This window comes from Macrobrachium rosenbergii, chromosome 10 (genome assembly GCF_040412425.1).
Source record: "Macrobrachium rosenbergii isolate ZJJX-2024 chromosome 10, ASM4041242v1, whole genome shotgun sequence".
Lineage (NCBI taxonomy): Eukaryota > Metazoa > Arthropoda > Malacostraca > Decapoda > Palaemonidae > Macrobrachium > Macrobrachium rosenbergii.
In genome coordinates, this window is record NC_089750.1 from 48,702,512 (window position 1) to 48,716,459 (window position 13,948).

The following is a 13,948-nucleotide window of genomic DNA, read 5'->3' on the forward strand; positions in this document are numbered from 1 at the left end:
TATGATATGTGGCAAAAAATTCAGGCATTTAGAAAGAAACTGTTGTATTTCAAGTCCCTTTTGTCTCAATCAAAACTTTCAGAAGAACACTCAAGGTAATGAGTGAAAATGAAGATATCCATGGATATTTTGAAGAATATGAGTCGGTTTTAGACACATTGATAGAAGAATGCAATATAAGATTCAATGATACTGAAAAGCATAACATCACTCTGAAACTTGCTTTTCAACCTCACATAGTTGATGTATCAGAGGCTCCTGAAGAGTTACAAATGGAGATTATTGAAATGTCTGAGGATAATATCCTGAAGTCTCTGTTTGACAAGAGAGAAAATCCCGTCGAAATTTGGAAAAACGCGATAAAATATCCTCGTCTTCGTGAACATGCACGACGACTGATTTCCTGTTTTCCTTCAACATACCGTTGTGAATCCACATTTTCGTACTTGGCGCAAATAAAGAATTCACTGAAAGCACAGTTGACAGACGAGGATTTGGAGGACCAATTGAGACTAAGAACCACTATGTTAAAGCCTGATATCAAAATGCTTTCTCAAAACAAGCAAACTCAAAGAAGTCATTCATTTGCATAAAAAAATGTAGGTGCTTGGCTACTGTATATTGAATATTGGAAAATGTTATATTCTCGATGTTTATATGCTGTCTTTTTATAAGATTATTATTCCTTTACTTGTTCCTTGAATACAAAGAACCTTCTTTCTTAATTAAAATAATTTGAAAATGTCATGCTTTCGATATTATTTATTTACTTATTACTTTGAAAACTTCTTACATAAATAAAAAAAATTGAAGATTCTATGTTTTCGATATTATTCATTTACATATTACTTGTATAAAAAGTACGTACTTAAATAAAAATATTTGAAAATATTATGCTTTCGATTTCTGTAAACCCGCCTTTTTTAATTAGATTACTAATAAATTACTGAAGGGATAAAATAACTTAAAAATAATTTTCCATGCGGCTTTTATGAGGGATAATGAATCGTAAGGTGGCCTCCATGCACAAAAAGGTTCCCCACCTCTGTCCTAGGTTTCCGATACTTTTCACTCCATAGAGATTCTAATGATATTTATCATTGCTTGATGAACTTGTTATTGATGAGCAGAGTAATAACAATATTTTAGACGAAAAGATTGGCTGTATGTTTTCTTTGTAATTCTTTAGATAACTTTAGAACATAAAAGTTTTTCAATTGGGTATTCGATACCCAAATAAATATATAAATGGGCATAACATCTCTTGGTCTCAATCAATGCCACGATGATGAATGAACTTCTCTGTTTCACGTCTCTTTATATAAACTTTCAACTTGAAACCTCTGAAATCCTTGGGGAAGCTAATGAGCAGATATTTTTTCATGTAATGAAACCTAACAATTACAAAAAAAAATTTAGTCTACAGTGTGTTGCCCATGAAGGAAAGAAATTGTAATATATATATATATATATATATATATATATATATATATATATATATATATATATATATATATAAACATTTATATCAGTAGGTTGGGGTAAGGGATCAGTCCTTTATTCCTTTATCAGTACTATATTGTTGCTGCGACGTTTCAGACAAGTCCCATTTCAAGCTATAAAAATAGAAGTTAGGAGTTAAAATAATATCTCGGACTAAAATTAATTTTAAAAAAATATATACATATATACAAATAATATAAAAGTAAAGTACAAAGGATAGGGAGGAGTAACTACCATAAGGTGCTGAAGGCACAGACCGAGTGACAATTCTTGCCGGGTTCAGCTTCGACTTAAACTCACGAGAGATACTGAGGTGTTGAGGAAGACTGGGTGTTTAACTGTGGAACTAGTTGTTTAATAAAGAGTGATTCCAAGATTGCTAAATATTGTTCGTTAGGAGTTTGACCTATAATTTTAAAATCGTTGTAGTTTATGTCATATTTACAGTTCTTTGCATGTTCTCGTATACATGAAAATTCAGGATTAGTCAATTTGACGCCTGTTCTATAGCTAACGCCTCGATGAGAGTCCAATCTCACTTTGAGTAACCTCCGCGTGGAGCCGACGTACTTCCCAATTCCAGTGCCTGGCCCTGCCTCAGTGCCAGCGCCAGGGCCCCAATCCGATCTCCCTCCTGGAGATGCCAAATTCCTGCCAGTGCCACTTGCATGCACCGAGCAGTGCCAATCTCCATCCATCCTGACCGACGAGCACAAGAAACCTCTGATAGTGCCTGACTCTGCCTTAGTGCTAGCACCAGAGCACAACCCCGATCTCCATTCAAGGGATTCAACTCAGGCCCCCCCATCTTCTCCCGGCCTGGCACCACTACCAGCATCGGTAAGAGAGATGGTTCCTCTCGACCACAGCGGAAGTTCACTTAAAGGTGCGGCCTCGCAACCTGTGCCTGAACTGGTCATTCATACCTGCGAGCCGCTCACGCCGCCCCAAACTGCCTCCTCTCTGCCTCAGTCCGTCGCTGACGCAATTGTGAGTCAGGATTCTGCCATCTCTCACTTGGCCGATGAACTACAAGAGCTGCGACGGATCATGGTAGAACTAGCACGGAAAACTTCTGCGTCAGCTGTCGCAGCAGCTGGCCCAGGTGGCACTCCATGCCGCCCTCCGGTCTCGGACCCTCTGCTTCCCCGGCCGAGGACGACTGTCCCAGTAGGAAAGGTTCTTAGCGGAATTACCACGGGCGTGGGAATTTCCAGGTAGTTTACAAAGAGCTCTAGAGCTCCCCTGGCCCCTGTGCCACCATTTCATCTTTCGAAGGTCTTGGCACCCCTAATCCAGAAGAGGATGTCAAGGCCCTCCACTATCTTCTTCCATTCATCTGGAACTTCTATCCCTTATCCTTCTTTATTAATCTTTTCTTAAATTATCACCACAAGAGGCAATTAAATACGGGATACCATTCCCCTCAAAATGCATAAATCATTGAGAATAACAGAGAGGGAATTGGCATGCCCTTGGCACAGGGCATGGGTGTTAGCTCTTCCTGAAGGAATCGCGCCCTTCGGGTTCCCTTATCCAGCCCTTGGGGCTGAGAGATGGTCCGAGCCGTAATTTATAGGTGAAGGACGATAAATCCCCGCAAATCACAATAAATACCTCACTCTGTTACCTTTGGTTTTTCTGCCAACAACCTTTACTCTTAGTTATTTATTTATCTTTCTCTTTTAATGAATCGTGAGTCATAGACTCCTGCTCTTGTGATTTTAAATGCCCTTTTCATAAAATCCGAGAGAGGTGTTCCGCCTTTCGTGTGCGGTCACGTTTTCATTCGTAACATCCTGTTAGTTTTTCCTTTTGTTATTTCTTTCTCTTTCCTTCTAAGAACTCTGTTTTGTCCCAGACCCCTCGTCTTTTGTCTGCTCATCCCATCATAACATTGAGCAAGTATCTATTTATAGCCTGTACTCGAGTTATGGGCAGTGGACGCATAAAATTAGCGTGGTTTAAAGTTAGCGAATTAAAACTCGCTAATACTCTTGCTCGCCCACCACTGTCACAATCCCCAGAGTGAGGGTCAGCTGTCGAGTTGGTGAATTATGTATCGTCATTACAATATCATGTAAAGGGGATATCATTTACAAAAGTAAATGCTGTTTTATCATTTACACAGCCTCTTCAAGGCATACTGTACTAACCGCATGCCTTGTTGATTTAGAATTAAGGAACTTATATGTAAATTAATTCTTAAATTTTATCTCCTGCCTCAAAATTATCTTGCCCTCGTAATCTTAAAGTAACGTATACCATAAATTTGAAGAAATTAATGGGCCATGTTAAAGTAGTTTAGTATTAATGTGTTGGAAGTATTTTCCATTTTGCGTGGGGATAGAGTGAAGCAAAAGCTTTTCCATTTCTTGTTGGGAGAAGAGCAAAGTAAATCAGCTGTGCCGACTTCTTGGATATCAACATACAAGTCCGAATGAAGGCTCGTTTGTTATCTTCTGTGGGGAGCTATTATAATCTACAAGTTGTGCAAAAAGTGCACCCCCCACCCCCACCACCTAATTTACCCTTTGTTTATTTAGAACTGCATGGCCGATCGTATTTGACCTAGAAATCAGAGCACGGTTATCAACATTCCGATCTGTCCTTCTTTTACCTGGAACAGATATTGAGATTGGAGATGACATGGATAAGAAAGGGCAAAGAGAGGAGACTTACTGCCACTACCTTAAGAAGCTTAGCCCAACTAAGCTTCTTAAAACGGCCTTTCTAAAGGCAAATTAAGCTGCGTGAATTGTCTGTATTGGCAGGAAACCTGGGAAGAGGCCACCAATCACTGAACACCTGGCAAGTGATTCATTGTTTGAACACGGCTCCTACCCCTGGCCGCTTGCCTTAAAAGGAAGAGACCGAATGGAGGCTGAAAGCAGTTAAGCAGTTAGTCTTGTGCGGAGTCGTAGGGGACAGCCATACATGCTGGTGGGCGATGCAGTTTGCTGAGAGACCATTCATTTCCCCCATCCGACTCCAGACTCCAGTCATCCTCAAGGGCACCGCCAAACGTGTGATCGTCCCTCGTCCTTCTTCGCCAGAGACCCTCTTCCCCTAAGGTAAAGTGCGAGTAGAGACTTTTCAGTCACAACATTTGCCCTTTAGAAAGCTTGGAGTACCAGCATTTCACTTCTGTCCTTGTGCCAGTTTATCCAGTGTCATTTCCAATGTCCTGTGTTCGAGTGTAAAGTGGTCATTCATTCCTCGAATCTTTGGTACCCTCAGTGCAAACTCGAGTCATATTCTGTGTTATATTGTTCCTTTACTGGCGTGTGATGTGTAAATCTCTCTTGCAGAGGGACCCATTCACAGTGGACTCATCTTGGACTGTGCCTTGCCTTTATTCAAGACTCCAGTAGAAGGATCTTCAGGCGTTGCAAACCCTTTATCAGTTTACTTATCCATTTTCCCTTCAAACGCTTCCTTTTGTAAATATAATTCTTTAACTTATCCTAAGTGTTTACGTAACATTTCCTTATGAAGTAGAGCCTTCAGTTCCTAAATTCTCCCCTTTTTCCTATTTTTTTTTTACGATTTCCTTTACGCAAGTCAGAAAATCCAAGGCCAATTAAATAAAGTTTCTGTTGCCGGCCTGTAAAAATACCATAAACCCAGGGAAATACGTAAATAATACATATATATATATATATATATATATATATATATATATATATATATATATATATATATATATATATATATATATATATATATATATATATATATATACACACACACATATATGTATATAATCAATCTGCGGGAGCCAAGATATGGTCATAGTCACCAAAACTATGTACTCCTATTAGCCCCAACCTCCCCTTAACTTTATTTCTTAAATGTTTATGAATATGCTTTTGAGTTTGAAAAGCACATTTCGAATGACAGAGAGGATAACGGAGGCTGAAGATGGCAGAATCACTGTAAAATGCTTGAAAAGAAAAAGAAAAGAGGCAAATATTGAAAAGGAAAAGTAATAAGTAGAAGAAGACCTCGAGAATTAAAGGTAGGAATGGAGTAGGAAGCAGAAATTAGGCCACACATGGTAGAAAATATTAGGCGTTTCTTGTTATATAAAAGACTCCCCCTTATTTTTTCTGCTGTCTATAGTCTAATGCCTGTTTCCTACCCTTCTCTCATTTTTATTTCTCGAGGTGTTCTTTTGTAATTTAGGTGTTACCTTTCCCTACAATGTTCTCTTTTCTTCTTATTCTGTTCAAGCATTTCATACTGATTCTACCATCTTCTGCCTCCCCTATTCTCGTGCCCATTATCTGTGACTTTCATTCAACATCGAATTTCTCTTTTTCCTCTGCCTTCTTGACCATACAACACCTGAATGTCAGTCCCGTTACTTGATTAGGTTCAGTTGTTCCAAGGCGATGTCTACCCTTTCAGCCATTTTTTTCTATTCTCTCTAATGAAAATTTAATTCATCCTCTCACTTCTGTCAATGTAATGGGTACTCAAACTGCGTCGTCTTTCCTTAGAGGATCACATTTTACGTTGCTGAAAATGTTAAAAAACGAAACTTTTTTCGATCAAGTGAGGCCTGCTCTTCAACCGCTCACTAAGGCTTTGCATAGATTTTATCAATATTTTTTTTTACGTTTCTCATATGTACGTTGGGTCTTCATTTGCTACCTTTCACTACAGCTCTAAGACTAATTCTTATCGGCCTAAGCAGAGATTCCACCACCGGCTCTTTCTGCCGCCATCTTTATCTTAGAATCTCTCTTTCTCTATATACCTTTCTTACCACTGATTTGCGATTAAAGGAAAAAGTTACTGATTCTCTCAAGCAGCGTTAGAAGTCCCGACAGACATTCACAAGCGCTTGGTAAAAATCAGGAAATCCTAGGATTCTTATTTTTGGTTATTTTCTTTCTTCACCTGACTGTTATTGCCATTTTATTATTCATGGTTAATCTACATGATTTAATTAATCAAAATAATATATTTTAGGAAGACTCAATCACTCTCAGTTCTTTTGTTAAGAAAGCAACCTAAAATATTGTACAGGGAAAACTTGTTTGTAGGTAAATCTAGAGATAGTAATTGAAGGGAAGCCTGCAAGCATTTATATTTCGCCCAATAAAAAATAGAAAGATATAATCGTTTTTTTCAAAAAGCCTGTATATATATGTTCTAGGCTAATAAGTTATAGGATTAGAAAATAATACATTAACATTATAACATTATATATTTCTTTGTCCTTTTTATACCATGTTCACTATAAATAAATGCTGCAAAGAAATAACTCAAGATTTACCAACATCCTATAACGCAGTAATTGTCTTTGCAATTTCACCGTTTCCCCGAAAAAGATCTGAGCAGCTCTCATTTACAAAAGAAACAAAAACCACAACATTCTATGAGAATTACGTCTACGTGTTACTTCTTGTGGATGTTGTCATTTTCCTACAGTAAGTTATATAATTTTGTACAAGTCACTGTTACCTATAGATAATATCCATTGTTTTATCTATTTTTTTTTTTTTTTACTTCGGACAATTGCCTTTAAAATAAATTTTGTTCTTAACTAGGACGTTATATTCATGCTGTTACAAAGGTTTTAAATGTTTTCCCGTGTATTTCCTTTAATGAGCTAGTAATATGTACTAAAGAACAGAAAAGCAGAAAAATTACAAAGAAAAATTGTTCGCTGCTGATGCATTGCATTGTCATTGTGTTAGTAGCAGTTCTCAGAGATTTTTTTTTTTTTGTCAAATATAGCAAATCGAGTGGCATTCTCTATTCAAATGAAAATGAAAACTCTACACTATTTTGTTTCTAAACGTCTACACTTTTAGTCAAGAAAATTATTTTGATTGAATTTTTTGAGAGGAAAGGGAGAAAGAGAGAGATAGATTTCCGAACTTATGAAAGTCAGATGCTGCCTAAAACATAAATTTCTTTTGCTAGTTTTCCAATTAATTTTTGAGAGTATCTGTGGTGATGTCAAGGGTGAAAGTACAGAAATCAATTTGATTTGTCAAAGACTTAAATGGATTGTTTTAATCGTGCACTTTCTAAAAAAATGGTACAGTGATTTTTTTTTTTTCAAATAAAAATCCGACTACTAAGTCTAGGATTATTAACTGATCAGTTAGTCCATGAATATAATTGTCCCTGTAGGCATTTTCAACTAACTGTACACTTAATTAAATCTAATTTCATTTATGACAAAAAAATTTTGAATTTTTTACTTATCTTTTATGATTTGAAGTATGACGAAATTTTGGAATTCTCAAATGAAAGTAGTCGCCGAAATCAGAGGTCAGTTGATGGCGAGGCTTTACTGCTGACCTATCAATTGCTCTTCAATATTTAGAGATAAGAGAGAGAGAAAGAAATAAAGATTTAGAGCTAAATAAAAAAACAAGAGAGAGAGAGAGAACACTGTAATAAAAGGTGTAATAAGATTAAGAATGAATAAAAGCAATTCAGTCCTATTAAGGCTAATATGCAGTAATTTGATATAAACTCAGAACTAGAGATAATTGCATTTAATTCTTTGCCATCATAAGGATCTTAATTGTACAAAAGTTTCGAAAATGATGTAAATCAGAGACATAGATATAATGAATTATTCTAAAATTCATGAGATTTAGATAATGAATTTGTATTGCAGCTAATGGGACTGAATGACTTCAGTGACCTAAATTTTACACACCGTCTGTCTGTCTTGGACGTTGCCGAACCTTAGTACAGGTTGCCTCTGTCCAAACTCCTAGCGCACCCTTCTCCGCCTACTTAATTTCCCTCATTTTTTCTTTCTTTTTTGTCTTCACAAAGCTACAGTATGGGAAAATCTGAATGAAATTTAAAATGAAGGTATAAAAGAAGAGATATTTACAATCGCTTATCCAGATTGCTTTGAAATAGTTGCGTTCAAAAACATCGTTGTTGGTCATTTATGTATTGGTGCAGGGTGAGAGTTGATGAGTGAGTTCAGAAGATATAAGAATTAAGCAGTTGTTTGTAATATTGCAATGATAGACAAAAAGAAATATTATCAGATGGAATGGGACTCTCACTGTTGGTGATGGAAGTATAACTCCACTTAATCTTAACTCCAGTAATGGTCTCCGGAGTCTTATTGCATTCTGTGAAAATAGTTATCATTTTAATAACTGCAGCGGTAGATAAGGCCATCATTTATCTCGGTAAAAAAAAAAAAAAAAAAAAATTCCCCACTGTCAGTTCCTTGCGGAGAGGTCGTTAACGAAAGAAAATACTGGCAGTGGTGGAAATTTAGCTTTGACTATTAATTCGGAATATAACATCTTCATGTAATACATGTAATCAAGAAAATAAGCAAATAAAGTAGATAAAAAAAAGAAACCCAGGCGTGCTTGAGTTACTGAAGTTATCAGAATCATCCTTCATTTGTTTAGTGATCAACAGTTCTTTAAGAATTGTAGAAAATAATTAACTTTGCCTCAGAATATTGAGAGATAATCCATAATCTACAGTGAACAATGGTAAAATTACGACTGAACATAGTTAAGCTACAAATATCATTTAAAATCCATTTCGTTCTACTTCGGGAATATCTCTGTAGGGAAATTATAACTGATAATTGATTCTGTACCTGGAAGAATCGAACACCCAACATTATGTATAAACGATTTTCAGTCGACGTTGCTAAGTTGACACTGACCCTGCCTACATATCCCCATCGAGTGCAGGTATTTGTACTTAACGTCGGCATCAGCCCACCCCTACCGTGACAGCTGATTGGTATGTTTTAAACATGTGGCTATTCATGATTTTTTATCACATCAACATGACATATAATGTACGGCAGAGTTGGTATTAACTTATACTTCTTTTAACTGCCTAATGGATAGCGACGTCGACTGAAAGTGGTTGATATGTACTATCAGGCGTTCGAGTCTGCCAGGTACTGACTCATGTATCTTTTATTATATCCACTTCTGTGACATTCCCGAAATAGAGCGAATTGTATATTACAATAACATTTGCAGCTTTTTGTTTGTGTATAGTAATGCCACTGTTATGTGACACACACACACACACACACACACACACACACACGAATATATATATATATATATATATATATATATATATATATATATATATATATATATATATATATATATATATATATATATATATATAGGGATATATATGCAGAATCTACTGGTCACTTTCAGATACATATGTAATTGTAATAGCCAAAATGCCTCTTAACTTATCGAATTCATCACACTTTTTTGATATGCTTGTCACTAGGTAAATAAGATCCAAGCACAAGAAATTGAAGAGACCATGAGTCCACCGGGCATGAAAACGAACCAGCGTCACCATAATCACAAGGAGGTCACGTTGCCTTCTCGTGGTCAGGTCAGCAACATGACCTCCTGGTGATTATGGTGATGCGGGTTCGTTTCCCGCGCCCGGGCATCACTTGAAGAGACCCCAAATATATCAAATTTTGTTAAAAGAAGATTATAAAACATTACTCACTGTCTGTCATCAGTTCAAAAAATGAAAGAGCTAATAAAAATACTGATTATGCATTTTTGAACAGATATTCAATTACTGCCGGATACCTCTTTATTGTGCTGGGTTATATAATTTTTTTTTGGACATTGACAGCCAACCAAAGAACACAATTTACTTTCTCTTCTAGTAAAGGCCATGGGTCAACTGTAGCTCTGAACAAGAAGTAATTTTTAATTTTCAGAAATTGTGAAAAAATTTGATAAAACAAATAATATATAAAGCTTCAAAAGAACAGAAAACTACACATATCAACCTTTCTTATCCTTTTTACAGATTAATACAATCATATGGGGGGTCGGGAAGCTGCAATATTTTAAATTGCCCGATGTGGTTTATGGACACCTTTATATATATATATATATATATATATATATATATATATATATATATATATATATATATATATATATATATATATATATATATATAGCATATATATATATATATATATATATATATATATATATATATATATATATATATATATATATATATATATATATATATATATATATATATATATATATATATATATATATATATATATATATATATATATATATATATATATATATATATATATATATATATATATATATATATATATATATATATATATATATATATATGTATATATATATATATATATATACATGTATATATATATATATATAGGTCCATATATATATATATATATATATATATATATATATATATATATATATATATATATATATATATATATATATATATATATATATATATATATATATATATTTAATTTATGCACCATGTTATAGGATATAGGCCCATTTCTTTATTATTATCTATATTATATGGCTATTTAACATCACCGTGATTTTATACAATCAAGAAAGCTACAGGGGTCCTTTAATATCCAATTCAACTCTACCTCCTGGAAGTAATATATTTTCATATATGTTATACTTGGGGAATTTTAGTTGATAATAATTCCACCGTCCGTGGGATCAACCAGCGACGGAGGGAATCAGGACTACAGTGACACACTAACCAGTGGGGGTACAAGGGAAGTATAAGTGAATACCATCTCCCGTCAACCCACCGTCGAACTCAGGTGTTTTGCGTTTGGAGGCGATATCCACCCACCTCTCCCATGTTGACGTGTAAAATGCGTTTGTGACGAGCCATAGTTATGACTATTTATCACATCACCGTGATTCATATACAATCAGAAAGCTACAAACGTCCTTTAATATCCAATTCACTCTACCTCAGGTAATATATTTTCATATATGTTACGAAGGGGAATATTTAGTTGATAATAAGTCCACCGTCCCGTGGGATCAACCAGCGACGGACGAGGAATCAGGACTACAGTGACACACTAACCAGTCGGCCACAAGAGGTATAAATGAATACCATCTCCGTCAACCCACCCGCCGAACTCAGGTGTTTTTTGCGTTTGGGCGATATCCACCCACCTCTGCCATGTTGGCCGTGTAGTGCGTTTGTCCTTCCGTAGCCATAATATGACTATTTATCACATCACCGGGATTCATATACTATGAAAGCTACAAACGTCCTTTAATATCAATTCACTCTACCTGGAAGTAATATATTTTCATATATGTTACGAAGGGAATATTTAGTTGACAATAAGTCCACGAAATCCCGTGGGATCGAACCAGCGACGGACGAGGAATCAGGACTACAGTGACACACTAACCAGTCGGCCACAAGAGGTATAAGTGAATACCATCTCCCATCAACCCACCCGTCGAACTCAGGTGTTTTGCGTTTGGAGGCGATATCCACCCACCTCTGCCATGTGGACCGTGTAGTGCGTTTGTCCAAGACTGGTAGCCATAGATATGACTATTTATCACATCACCGTGATTCATATACAATCAAAAGCTACAAACGTCCTTTAATACCGCCAATTCCTCTACCTCGGAAGTAATATATTTTCATATATGTGGCCGAAGAGGAATATTTAGTTGATAATAAGTCCACCGTCCCGTGGGATCGAACCAGCGACAGACGAGGAATCAGGACTACAGTGACACTAACCAGTCGGCCACAAGAGAGGTATAAGTGAATACCATCTCCCGTCAACCCACCCCGTCGAACTTAGGTGTTTTGCGTTTGGAGACGATATCCACCCACCTCTGCCATGTTGACCGTGTAGTGCGTTTTGTCGGCGTAGCCATATTATGACTATTTATCACATCACCGTGATTCATATACAATCAAGAAAGCTACAAACGTCCTTTAATATCCAATTCACTCTACCTGGGAAGTAATATATTTTCATATATGTTACCGAAGGGGAATATTTAGTTGATAATAAGTCCACCGTCCCGTGGGATCAACCAGCGACGGACGGGAATCAGGACTTACAGTGACACACTAACCAGTCGGCCACAAGAGAGGTATAAGTGAATACCATCTCCCATCAACTCACCCGTCGAACTCAGGTGTTTTGCGTTTGGAGCGATATCCACCCAACTCTGCCATGTTGACCGTGTAGTGAGCCGTTTGTCGCGCGTAGCCATATTATGACTATTTATCCATCACCGTGATTCATATACAATCAGAAAGCTACAAACGTCCTTTAATATCAATTCACTCTACCTCGGAAGTAATATATTTTCATATATGTTACCGAAGGGGAATATTTAGTTGATAATAAGTCCACCGTCCGTGAGGATCAGACAGCGACAGACGAGGAATCAGGACTACAGTGACACACTAACCAGTCGGCCACAAGAGAGGTATAAGTGAATACCATCTCCCGTCAACCCACCCGTCGAACTCAGGTGTTTTTGCGTTTGGATACGATATCCAAAAACCTCTGCCATGTTGACCCGTGTAGTGCGTTTGTCGACGTGCCTAATTGACTATTTATCACATCACCGTGATTCATATACAAAGAAAAAAGCTACAAACGTCCTTTAATATCCAAACTCTACCTCCAAGTAATATATTTTCATATATGTTACGAAGGGAATATTTAGCTGATAATAAGTCCACCGTCCGTGGGGATCGAACCAGCGACGGACGAGGAATCAGGACTACAGTGACACACTAACCAGTCGGCCACAAGAGAGGTATAAGTGAATACCATCTCCCGTCAACCCACCCGTCGAACTCAGGTGTTTTGCATTTGGAGACGATATCCACCCACCTCTGCCATGTTGACCGTGTGGTGCGTTTGTCGCACGTAGCCATATTATGACTATTTATCACATCACCGTGATTCATATACAATCAGAAAGCTACAAACGTCCTTTAATATCAATTCACTCTACCTTGGAAGTAATATATTTTCATATATGTGTTACCGAAGAGGAATATTTAGTTGATAAGTCCACCGTCCTGTGGGATCGAACCAGCGGACGGACGAGAATCAGGACTGCAGTGACACTAACCAGTCGGCCACAAACGCACTACCACGGTCAACATGGCAGAGGTGGTGGATATCGTCTCCAAACGCAAACACCTGAGTTCGGTGGGTTGGCGGAGATGGTATTCACTTTTATACCCGCTCTCTTGTGGCCGACTGGTTAGTGTGTCACCAGTCCTGATTCTCGTCCGTCGCTGGTCCGATCCCCACGGACGGTGGGACTTATTATCAACTAAATATTCCTTCTTGTAACATATATGAAATTTATATTACTTCCGAGGTAGAGTGAATTGATATTAAAGGACGTTTGTAGCTTTCTGATTGTATATGAATCACGGTGATGATAAATAGTCATAATATATTTACGCGTGCGACAAACGCACTACACGGACAACATGGCAGAGGTGGGTGGATATCGCCTCCAAACGCAAAACACCTGAGTTCGACGGGTGGGTTGACGGGAGATGGTATTCACTTATACCTCTCTTGTGGCCGACTGGTTAG